Source organism: Canis lupus, chromosome 38 (genome assembly GCF_003254725.2).
Source record: "Canis lupus dingo isolate Sandy chromosome 38, ASM325472v2, whole genome shotgun sequence".
NCBI lineage: Eukaryota > Metazoa > Chordata > Mammalia > Carnivora > Canidae > Canis > Canis lupus.
In genome coordinates, this window is record NC_064280.1 from 11,253,892 (window position 1) to 11,265,840 (window position 11,949).

Genomic DNA, 11,949 nt, shown 5'->3' on the forward strand with positions numbered 1-11,949 from the left:
AGAGGGCCAAGGTTAAATCTTCAAGTCAGTTATAATCCCAGTACCAAATAATGCCAGGCACGTAGCCCATACTTAAACACATAATTTGTTGTTGATAGATATTTCACAAATTCCATGCAAAATCTCAGCAAATAAAAGCAGGTCAGGATTGTCAAAGAAAGGCAAACCAATGTCAATGAAAGGCGATGGGATGAGGCATTGAACAATTGCCATTAAGAGAAAATTCCCCAAAGATGAGGAAAGGACATGAAGGTAATTTTCCATACCAATGTCTACCTCGCCAATAATCAGACCTGCTTATGTGTACATTTATGATCTACAATAACTTATAGGTGATGACAGGTATGAACAAGAAGAAATAGTAGCCTCCAGTATGATAGGTATTTTAACATATGATGAGATGGACAACATAAAAATTTGACTCCAGGTAAAATCTTAAGTGAAGAAATAAAATTTTCAACTATTATATTTGATATTTGGATTTGCTCTCAGCTACATTAAAATAAAATTTAAAAACCATCATGAGTTTGTCCCAAATTATAAGAATTATTATGAGACATATGAGAAGTATAAAGACACTGTTTTTTTTTTAGGAAGGTGAATCAAATGATCAACACTAAATAATTCGAAAAGAGTGATAAGATGTATGGTATATACAAATATTAAGGAAAACAGAGAAGATAAAGGTGAAGGAAGAAATTTAGGTCGAAATCTATATCTTCATTTAACTTTATCTCCATTTCCCCAATAAACAGAACACAATTTAACACCCTGTATCCATGGTTATATTTAATAGATGCTAATATTTTGCATATTTGCTGCAGAACATTTTTTAAATAAATAAAGCTGATGTATGTCATTCCCATGCAAGTTTTGTACTTCATCTACATGTTTATATAACGTCATGGATCTTGGGAAAAATATAACCCTTGTAGTTAAACATACGATAAACCAGTAACGTTTATTTAAAGTTTTGAAGTTATGAAGAACAAAGACACGCATATCATAAAATACTGCATACTGAGCAGGGATTTCCTCCTGGATGTTTGCAGCTCCAAGAACAAGGAGAATCTTTTCAAAATGTTGCCTGGAAGCCTGGAACATAACCTACAAATAAAGATGCTTCAATTATATAAATGATCATACTTTGAATACTACTGAAAGAAAAAACGAATTCTGATATTTTTTAGCAAAATGGCATGTGTTATTAAAATAATGCTTGAAGCCATTAAACTCAACAGAACAAACTGCACAGTTAATACCTACCTCGCCAGAAATCTTTAACAGGATTACAAAGAGTCCCTAATGTCTTTTGAAGATTCATTTATGACTGAGATAATAAGAAGTCATTAGTTTTGCATCAAGGTTGAAAGGTAGACACACAGAAGAGTGGACCCTGACTGAGAGCCAACTCCCAGGTGAAACATTAAATATGACAAGAATGTTAACAGCTGATAATAAAAAAAAAAAGATCTTGTCATGCCTCAGTTCAATAAAATGTTTATGGCACAGTTATTGGGTCTGCTCAAATATTGCAAGAAAAGAAATAGAGTTATGGTTTCAAGCAGATATTGACATTGAATCCTCCTTATCAAAAATTGAAAAGAAAATTTACAAAGAATGTCAAGCTGACAACCCAAACTATTTCACTAGATGAACATAATAATTAGTACTGTGCAGAAAATGTCCCGATTGTAGTTAGATAAAATTAAGAGCAATTTTATATCAAAGCAGAGGATTTACTAGGGTCCTTCCTCATGCAGATGAGCCTTTTAAAATTAATCATTGCATTCAAAACAAAGTACCTAACAAAAACTGGCTATCACAGAAGCTTGTGATCTTCTTGATGTTCCTTATGATAAAATGTGATTATTTCTAACATGACTTCTAACATATTTCACTTCATTTCTTTGGTTTAAACTTAATTTTTGATTGTTTGTTTGCTCTAATTGATGTAAAGGAGAAGACTTACATCGTAATTCAAGCAATTGAGACCTGAGGAGCATTCCCATCCCCATTATTAACTTCTTTCCTTGTCCATGCCACTGTTCACTCTGATGGACTTTAGTTTTCTGATATTTACGTATTTCAAGGTTACTTTATGACATAATAAGAACAGCGTCTAGAGCTCTCAGTTTATAATTCAGTGTTCTACACGGGCACTGTGAAATTTCCCTGTATGAGAGTCCAACTTCTGTATTTCCAAAGGTAATTTCTTTAGTCTGCCTCTTACCTAAACTGGAAAAGCATTTGTTGAGACTTTTCTAATGGAGTCGAAAAATAGAGAATTAACAGTTTCCTGGATATAAGTCAATGTACCCTAACCATAAACTCATTCATTTTTCTTGAATTCCTAAAGTAATTTACAGGCTCCCCTTACTTTACTGTGAATTCTATGCCTCATTAGCATACAAAATAATTCAAGTCTTTTTTTTTTTTTTTTTTTTTTAATTCAAGTCTTGAATGTTCAAAAAGCAATGTCTTATATGCTTAATGCTGATTGGGTCTGTAGTAGCAAAGTGGGAATCTCAGCCCTGATCCTGAAATATAGATAATATGAATGAAAAAATGTTTAAATATCTTTTTCGTCTTAATTAAAGGATTTTTGCCTGTTTTATGAAATCAGATGTTGGGATTATAATCACTGTTAAATGACTTACACCAGAAGGTAGTACTTTGTCGTGCTTGAAAGTGTGGAGTCAAACTAAATGGCTTCAATTCCTGAAGTTCTAAGTAGTGGTTGATGTTGGGAAGTTATCTTAAACCCTTGGGTTTCTGTTTTATCCACTTTAAAATAATAACGTTTGGATTCAATTAATTAAACCATGTAAGGACCTTAAAATCACTCCAAGTAGATAACAAGTATTCAATAAATGTTAGCTATCATTATTATTGTGCCAACTTACCAAACACTTTCTTGTTTCTTAAGATTTCTTCATTTATCTTAGAGACAGAGTATGTTTGTGTGAGAGTGAGTAGGGGGAGGGGCAGAGGGAAGAATCTCAAGCAGACTCCCTGCTGAGTGTGAAGCCTGATGTCCATCCCACCACCCATGAGATCATGACCTGAGCAGAAACCGAGAGTCAGACACTTAACTGACTGAGTCACCCAGGCACCCCCCATACACTTTATTATAATAAAATCCCATAGTAGCCAAAAAGGTATGACTGTGGCAATGTATTGTTTTTTATAATATTGTAAAAAAAAAACTTCCTTCAAAAAATTGGAAGATATTTCACATTCAAATTCATCATCATTACAATTTGCTAGACTTTCTATATAAAATGCAGGTCCTCATGTGAGGTAAATGTTAAAAATTTGGGGCAACTGTTGTGTTTGTATAATCCATTTCTCAAAAACTGACAAGCTGATTACTCTTTGCCCTAATATATAACATCCAAACTACCAGGAGAAAAAAAATGGTCACAATACACTAGAAAGAAAAAAGTATTCAAAGTGTAACAACAAAAAAATAATAGCCTCTCAAGCATTTATCAAAGTAAAACAGCAATAAATTCTAATCAATGGTGTGTCAGTTCCCATTAAGAAAAACTATACCTGTTACGCCTTCTCCATTCTAACATCAAGTTTTCACCTGTAAGAAGTGAAATGTAAAACCTTAAAATCCGAATTTAACAAGCAGATGGTAGCTGTCTGGAAATGCAATTTTTTTAAAAAAGTGAAACAAAATTTTAAATGGTTCTAAGAAGAACAAGCTTGTAGCATTAATACAAGGACACATGTATGCAGAAGCTGCACCCTTTGTGGAGTGAGACTTTCATGACTGGATGATTTTTTTGTAGTACAAGGATTTATTTCTGTTGGTACAATTTTCTCAAACACCACTAGTTCCCTGTTTTAACCTTCTTACCTTGACTTAGGTTTGGTGAGGCCAGAAGCAGATCAAGAGAAAAAGCAGAGTTTTACAGTTTTTCTATATCCACAGCTCCCTGGGGGAGAACACTGCAGCCGCACAGGGTCACTCAAGTAAAGCACTAAAATCTAAAATGAGTCAGAGGGAGAAAACCGATGTGGGTAAGCACCTTTATTGTTTTCAAGGGAAGCAATGAGCAAGGCAGACTAAACAGGTTTAGGATTGATTAGTTATGTTTGAAAATAGTGTGCCTGTGAAGTTCATGTCCACTGTGACTGTTAAAGCTATGGTTTTGAGCTATGGAAAGTCTCCAGGTGTTTTTGGGTGAGCCAGCATCTTCCTGGGAACAGCTAGTGACCATTCAGTAGATGTCAAAGCATCAATTTACAGAAATTACGAGTATGATTAATACAACACAAGAGGGCTTGTTCGGTTATATAAATGTTATTTGTTCTTGGTTTTCAGAGAAGTCTTGAATAACTAATACAGAAGAATATTTATAAGAGGCATATTCAACTTATCCATACTTCCCTCTCAGCCATTTTTCTATTTCATCCCTATTTTCCTGACCGCTACCTCAGAACATGTGATTTATTTTTTCATCCTCCCCCGCATGGATGCCAATGTGATTAATTCATTAGATCAAAATAAAAGTAATTTCATTTGTTATCTTTCCTGCGTAAAGGAGTGCATTTTACAAGAGGATGCAGAGCAGGGGTTCTCCAACTTGGCTACATGGTAGCATCATCTGTAGAGAGTGGGAAAACTTACTTGGTAATAAGAGGGTGCCACTTCCAGAAAGTCTGGTTTAATTGCTCGCAAGGTAGCCTGAATGCCGGCTTGTGGGTTTTTTTAGCACTCCAGAACTGATTCAAATGTGCAATAAAAGTTGTGAACCACTAGTCTAGAGCAATGATTTCCATGTTTTTTCTTGTATTGTTATGATGTCCCATTTTGATCAATATATAAATATCACTCCCCCAGGTCTTTATGAAATATCTTTTTCGTGGATCAAAGCGCTAAGGAAAGGACAGTGTTTTTCAGAACCAGTACATTACCAGTGATAGAACTGCTGAAAGCCATTTTCTCTCCTAGTGTCCTTTGGATCAGGCCACAGAGGCCACCACTAAGGATGATTCCATTTATTTTTGTTTTGGTAAAAAGGTCAATGGTGCACTAGAGCTCCTAGAGAGGAGAGAGGTCTTCATGAAACACAGTCTTCACCCGAATCTCCTTCTGCTACCAGAACGGTCTGCCTCTGCAGTTTAGCCCAAGGGAGGAAGAAGTGCTGAAAATTGTTCCTCTCTCACTAACTAGCTTTTACACGTGGCCTCAGTGGCTTCTTTACCGAATACTGTTATGCATCCTAGAAGATTAAAATAAATATATAGATAGCTCCCTATCTTCAAAAGTTTATAATGGACTGAGTAAAAATGATACATACTAGTTAATAAAACTGTGAAGTAAGAACATTGGCTATTAAATGGGTTCTATGAGTAATTGAGAAAATAAGTGTCTTAAAACAGTATATTTAGATGTTGGTTGACAAAATGCAGAGATGTTCTATCAAGGCAGAGAGAAATAGACTAGATAAAAACTTAACTCTGTACCAGTCACAAGCCAACTCTGGGTAGTGGATCCCATTTGGAAGGTTGCCTGTTTTGGGATGACCTGCCAAAGAAAGATATCCACAAGTTAAGGTGACTGAAAAGAAAAAAAAAATGAAAAGAAGGCAATTTGTAGACACAAGAAATTTATCTAAAATTGTGTCCACAAATGGAATTTTATTGGAACACTGACAGGCTCATTTGGTTCTCACCAAGGCCACTTCCCCATTACAACAGGAGAGCTAAGTGGTGGTGATGAAGACCACGTGGCCTGGAAAGACTAAAAGACTCACTGTGCTTTCCAGAAAAAGTCTTCCCATTTTAATTTTACAAATTAAAAAGAGGGGGAGGAGGAAGGAAAAGGTTGGACAGAGTGGTAGGATGGGTTTGTGAAGTCGTGAGAACAAAGCACAGACATTGGGAAAGAGGGAACCAATGTGGGAAAGAAGCTGATCTGTTTTAAGGAGCACGGAAGCTAAAGTGAGATACATTTATTTAACAGGTCTTTGTCGGGGCACCTGGGTGGCTCAGTCAGTTAAGTGGCCAACTCTTGATTTTGACTCAGGTCATGATCTTAGGTTCTGGGATTGTGCCCACATCTAGCTCTGCATTTAGCAGGGAGTCTTGCTTGGGATTCTCTCTCTCCCTCACCCTCTGCCTCTGTCCCTGCCCCAACTTAGGCATGCAATCTCTTGCTCTAGGTCTCAAAAGTAAATAAATAAATCTTTAAAAAATTGTTTTTCAAATGTTTAAACCAATATGCTAAGTTCTGAAAGGATAGGAATTTTTAATTATGCCCTCCTAGAACTAATGTAATCTTGAAGGCAAGATATAATGCACACAACCAATTAAATAGTTATTAATTGTATTCACCTACACTGAATACCTGTTTATAAATTGGAGGCTAGCTATAAATCTGACACCTTCCTTGACATATGTTTTTCTTGACTTTACTTTTTATCTTAGGTACATTTACTGTGACATTGTTCATTTCCTTTACACTTTGACAAACTAACCTCGCCTCTCTGGTTTGGTTTGCATACCACTCCTTTTTAGATGTGTTAGAGCTATTCTCATGTCATGAGTAATGTCTATGAAAAGGATTACATGAAGGTATTCTGTAACCCTTTTAGTATTAAAATATTTTATGACTTTCATTCTTGATTAATGTAAAATACTAGAACTTGAATCCTTCATCATACCTCTGCTATGTGAGATTTATGTAAATGTTAGGCCCTTGTCATTCTGATGCATTCTGGAGAATAATTTAAGTGGTATCCTTGATGTTAAAGTATCAAAAGTATCCAGATAAATCTGGGAAGCTTTTATAAAAGCAAATTGATGGATAGTGAAAAAGTAGAAGAGCTCACAAGATGCAGATGAGAACATTGAAAGAGAGTGGAAGCTTTTTCATTCTGTCTTTCTTGATAAACGTCCCCTTTGCATATTTATGGAAGAGGGGGGCTGAACTAGGAGAAAACCAGAAACAATGTGGAAAAGGACCTAAGCCACATAGGCTTTTGGAAATCCTTCTATTGTTAAAGTGAGATGGAGGCATTTCACGTTTCCTTTCCTACAAGCAGTTGACATTTCATGAAAAAGGAAACCTCCCTAGCAATCTACAAGTTAAATTTGACTTTGTCTTCATCAAGTCAAACCCATAGGGTGGTCATCCCTCTGAGAACGTTGGAGAGGGAAGTGGTAATTGAAAATGATGAAATCATAGATTTGGTGCAAAATAGTAATCATCTTTATTTATGGGGCAGAACAGTTGAGAAATTTTTCACATGGGAATAGAAACCTGATCACCTCTGCTTATTACAGGTTCTCCTTGAGAAAGTTCCCTAATTTATCTAACACTCAGTTCCTTCACTATAAATCATAGTGATATGAATTCATAGATATGTTGTGAGAAAGATAGAATGACAGGTACATGGAGAGAATGATGGGTAGATACATAGTAACATATAAGGGGAAAAAAATCAATAAATATAGTACCAGGACCTACATTCTGCAAGAGTGCCAGTGATCAGAGATGATTGGACAGTTAAGCCTGGGATGAAAGGAGAATGGTGGCAAATTAACATGGTTTTTTGAGCCCTTCTAAAGAAATCAACTCTACCCACCGAGGCCGTGTATTGCACTGCTCTGCTGCTATGGTTTCACACCAGGCCTCATGATGTGAGGGTGTTCTCAGTAAATCAGAGTTTAAATCATTTTCTGCTCTTCCTGCATTTGATAACCTCATTTCCTCTAATATACAACAGCTGCTTCAAAACCTGCTGTTATTTTGTTCATGCTGAAATCACGACAGTCAACTTATGCTGCACATCTCTTTGGTGACAGTAAACTGGTTGCATTCTAGGACTTCGTTGATGTGCTTCTCATCTCTGATCTCTCAATTCTTAGGAAGAGCCCATAGGTGGCATTGATATCAGAACCCGAGACATGATCTCCATAGCAGGTCTACTACCACAGCAGAGGGAGCTTTAGGGCTTACAGGGCTTTTAATTTGGTTTAAAGCTGCATTTCAGAGTGACACAATACTCTCTTAGTCCACTAAAGGACATATCGGACACACTTTGATTTATTTCCTACTCCTTTTCTGACTATGGCTAATAAGGAACGACTCTAATTGAGCATAGCTCTTTGATCTCTTGTAGCATATTGCTTTGAAAGAGTTTATTACAGCTGTTAAAAGGGAGCTATAAAGATACAGATCCTAATAAAACATCTTATTTGGTTAAACATTAGGGCAGGAGTTTTTCAATAGCTGTTAATACTTGTTTTCCATATAAAGTTATTCTTGGATCTCAGATTTCATAGGACACAGCCAATTTACTAAAAGAGAAATTATGAGTAGAGAGGCTGTTTGACACCATCATTGTAATTGGGATAGGCAATGAATGAGATGCCCCAGCTGCAAATGTTGATAATGAATGTTTACACATAGCGCCCCAAAACATGGCCAATTTCAATTTTATTCAAACAAATAGTTGATAGAACTAGGTAAAATAGAAAATTGTTGCAACTGGTGAATAAAATACATATTCAAGATGTTCCAAATGAATACAAGCATGCAGTAAGTATGTGGCAGGTATATGTGCTGATAGCCAGGTATTGATTATTGAATTGGATTTTAAGGAAAAGGGTACAGCCCTCAGGAAAGGAATAGAAAAATTAATGTATGTAAGGAACTGTGGTACTAGATGGCTTGAATAGAAATCCAGGAAAAAAAATATATATTTATTTATATTTATATTTATATTTATATTTATATTTATATACATAAATATATTTATATTTATATACATAAATATATATTTATATAAGTATAAATATATATTTATATAAGTATAAATATATTTATTTATATTTATATACATAAATATATATATTTATATAAGTATAAATATATATATTTTTTAGTCTGAAGCATATGTGGTTGAGAAACATGTTAAGAAAATAATCCAATCAAAAACTTGGGGAAGGGACAAATGTGAAAGAAATAGGGCCCACAGAAACAGTTATACCACCTCCCTGGGAGATATCCTGTACTTTCATGAGGAGGACTTTCAAGTATGGAAAACAGAATGAGGGCAGCCCCTGTGGCACAGTGGTTTAGCGCCGCCTGCAGCCTGGGGTGTGATCCTGGAGACCCAGGATGGAGTCCCAAGTTGGACTCCCTGAATGGAGCCTGCTTCTCCCTCTGCCTATGTCTCTGCCTCTCTGTCTCTCTCTGTGTGTCTCTATGAATAAATTAATAAAATCTTATAAAAAAAAAAAACAGAATGACACCTCTCACCTTCTCAACATGTTGAACGTTGCTAATAGGTCACGTGTTCCTGAAAAGCAGTAGTTGATGGTTGTTTGTAAATCAGATATAGGTAGATCAAGCCATTTCTGAAATGAAAATACACAACTAATAATCACAAGACACCTCATCAGTCCAGACTGTGAATGCCTTGGTCAGGTCTCACTATTTTTATAACTATCCCAGAAATGAGCATATTTCTTTCTGTCCTGTGATCCAAGATTTTCCTGCATTATTCAACCAAACTTCAAAACCTAGTCACTGCTAAATTTCTTTTTGGATACTTTGTCAATTTGTTCCAATGGGATTATTTAAACTAAAACAGTGTTTAGACTATTTCTTTAGTCATTCCTTATTTTCTGAGTCCTGACACTGTGATGGGTACTGGGGGAGGAATGCTGAACACAGCAGGCACTGCTCTTATATTTATGAATCTTCCATTTCAGTGGGTCTTAGAGCCAAAGTGACCTAGGAACAAATGCTTTATGTACTGTTTCCTAGTTCTGGGACACTGAAGAAGCCACTTAATCTCTACCAGCTGCTTTTCTTAAAGCCTAATATATCCTCTCTTTGGATTCCAATAACAATTTCATTACCTTGAAACCTATATCATTTTCAGTCAAATAAATATGAGATGTATTTCAACGAAGATACCCTTTTCCCTTAAATCATGAATAAATCTTCTACATAACAGAGTAGAGAGCATTCAGTTCTCTATGCAAGAAAACACAGATGTATCATCAAATTAAAATTAATATATATTTAATACATCAATACACATATGCTAGAGCTTGACAGATTTTTCAAGATTCGTATAATACCAACTACAGTCCTTTTATGTCAATCCAAGAACCACTTCATATTTGCACATCTCTATATATACTTTGAAAAAAATATATGAATGTAACACTCCTGCTTCTCATTTGCCTGGGTAACTACCATATTTGGAAGCATCCCCCAGGGAAATCCAAGGAAGAGGAAGGTTGTTATCTTTGAAAGTAAGATCTTAATTCTAGATCACAATTCTTCCCTTCAGGACCAAAGTGCAGACAAAGTACAAGTTACCTGCCACTTGATACAATGACATGGCTCGTAAGTTGGTTTTTCAGAACTTTGTATAACAATATACATTTACATATTACACAGAGAAACTAAAGACAGGACCTATTCTTCGGGGACCCACCTCACCATCCCTGCCTTCCTATTTAATTGTTGTACTACAGTTTCACTTCAGAGACAGGATATTATCTAATGACAGTTCCTTCTATATTTTTCCTTTCTTAGTATCTTCTGTTAACAATTCCTTTTGCAAATGTTATTGAGGTTACTATGTTTAATGCACCTGTTCTCCTGTGCCTGAAATATGTGGTAGAAGAAGGGAAAATTTATGAAAATGATGTTTGAACATCCTGCATCATCTGAATGTCTTTTTAAAAATATTGCTACTGGGAATGTAATTCCACTGACCCTTGGGTGAGTGTCAAGGGAATGTCATCTATCCAAGTGGACCTACAATCCAGTGACTGTATAGCCATATGCCTAAGCACCAATTGTCTTAATAGACAATGCATCTCTGCAAAGTTTTCGTTACTATTTACACAGATAAGTTATAATCGCTATGTGACAGTTAAGGTGTTATGCCCTAGACAGATTTTCCCCAGATGTACTGCATGAAATTGACATTTTCAAGTTTCTTCAGCAGGATATAAAGATTTTATATAAATGGAAATTTTCCATTTCCTAAGTGACATTCTAAATGCTATAACTGGCTTATACAGGTACCAGACAAGAATTTTATTCATTCTAACTCAAGAAATATGCAAGGAACTAATTGTCATAAAATCTCTATTTTTACTGATTGTGTCTATTCACTAAAATAATCTTCCCCTGACCAAATATGAAAATATCTGAATTTATAAATATTCTCCTACATCTTTCTTTATTAGCCACCATTCCTAACTATCAGAACAATACAACAAACAAATTAAATGAATCAGATGAGGCCCTCTCGCTTCTCTCTTATATTGTGCATAATTAAAGACACAGCAGACAAAAAGATTCTAGTAATGATTTGTAAGAAACTGATATGCTCCCATTTGTAGTATTTAGTAATCATTCCTAATTATCTCACAAATCTTACTGGAAGGAAATTTAACTCACAGAATTTATAATATTATATATTATCCTTTCCCTTTATATTATTATATATTATCCTTTCCATTTTATGGTATATTAACACACCATTGAGTGTTTCACTCTGAGTAGATTCCCCTTCTTGGGGAAGCACTCATACACAAGGCCTGCTGCTGCCAGTGTCCCTGCCCCTCCGGCCATAGCGATATAAGAACAGATGCCTGGCCCAATGTATGATAATTATGCTCTTTTTCTCGGATATTAGAATCTTGGAAAAAGAAAGAGAGAGAAAAAGACTGAGGGTAATAAGATCTCAGCTCATTAAAGTTAGCATAATAGAAGTTGTGTCTCCACATCTCTGTTTCTGATACGAACAGAATTACCTACCACCTGTACCACCTACAACTTGATCATTCAATTCTCCCCAACATTTTATGCCGTAACCCCCACCAGACAGTCAATATTTTTTTTTACTCTAGTTGTTTAAGATAGTAAGAATACATTCTCATCGCTAGTTACCA

The 11,949-nt window shown here is 35.5% G+C and overlaps 1 long non-coding RNA gene across 1 annotated transcript; it reads right to left on the reverse strand.

Annotated features, from left to right (window-relative positions):
• Positions 1–942: 942 nt before the first annotated feature.
• Positions 943–2,400, reverse strand: LOC125754568 (uncharacterized). Its single transcript, XR_007409182.1, has 2 exons — positions 1,973–2,400; positions 943–1,107 (listed from the first exon to the last, which is right to left on the reverse strand). It is a non-coding gene; the product is annotated as an uncharacterized LOC125754568 (long non-coding RNA).
• Between the last annotated feature and the right edge of the window lie 9,549 nt (positions 2,401–11,949).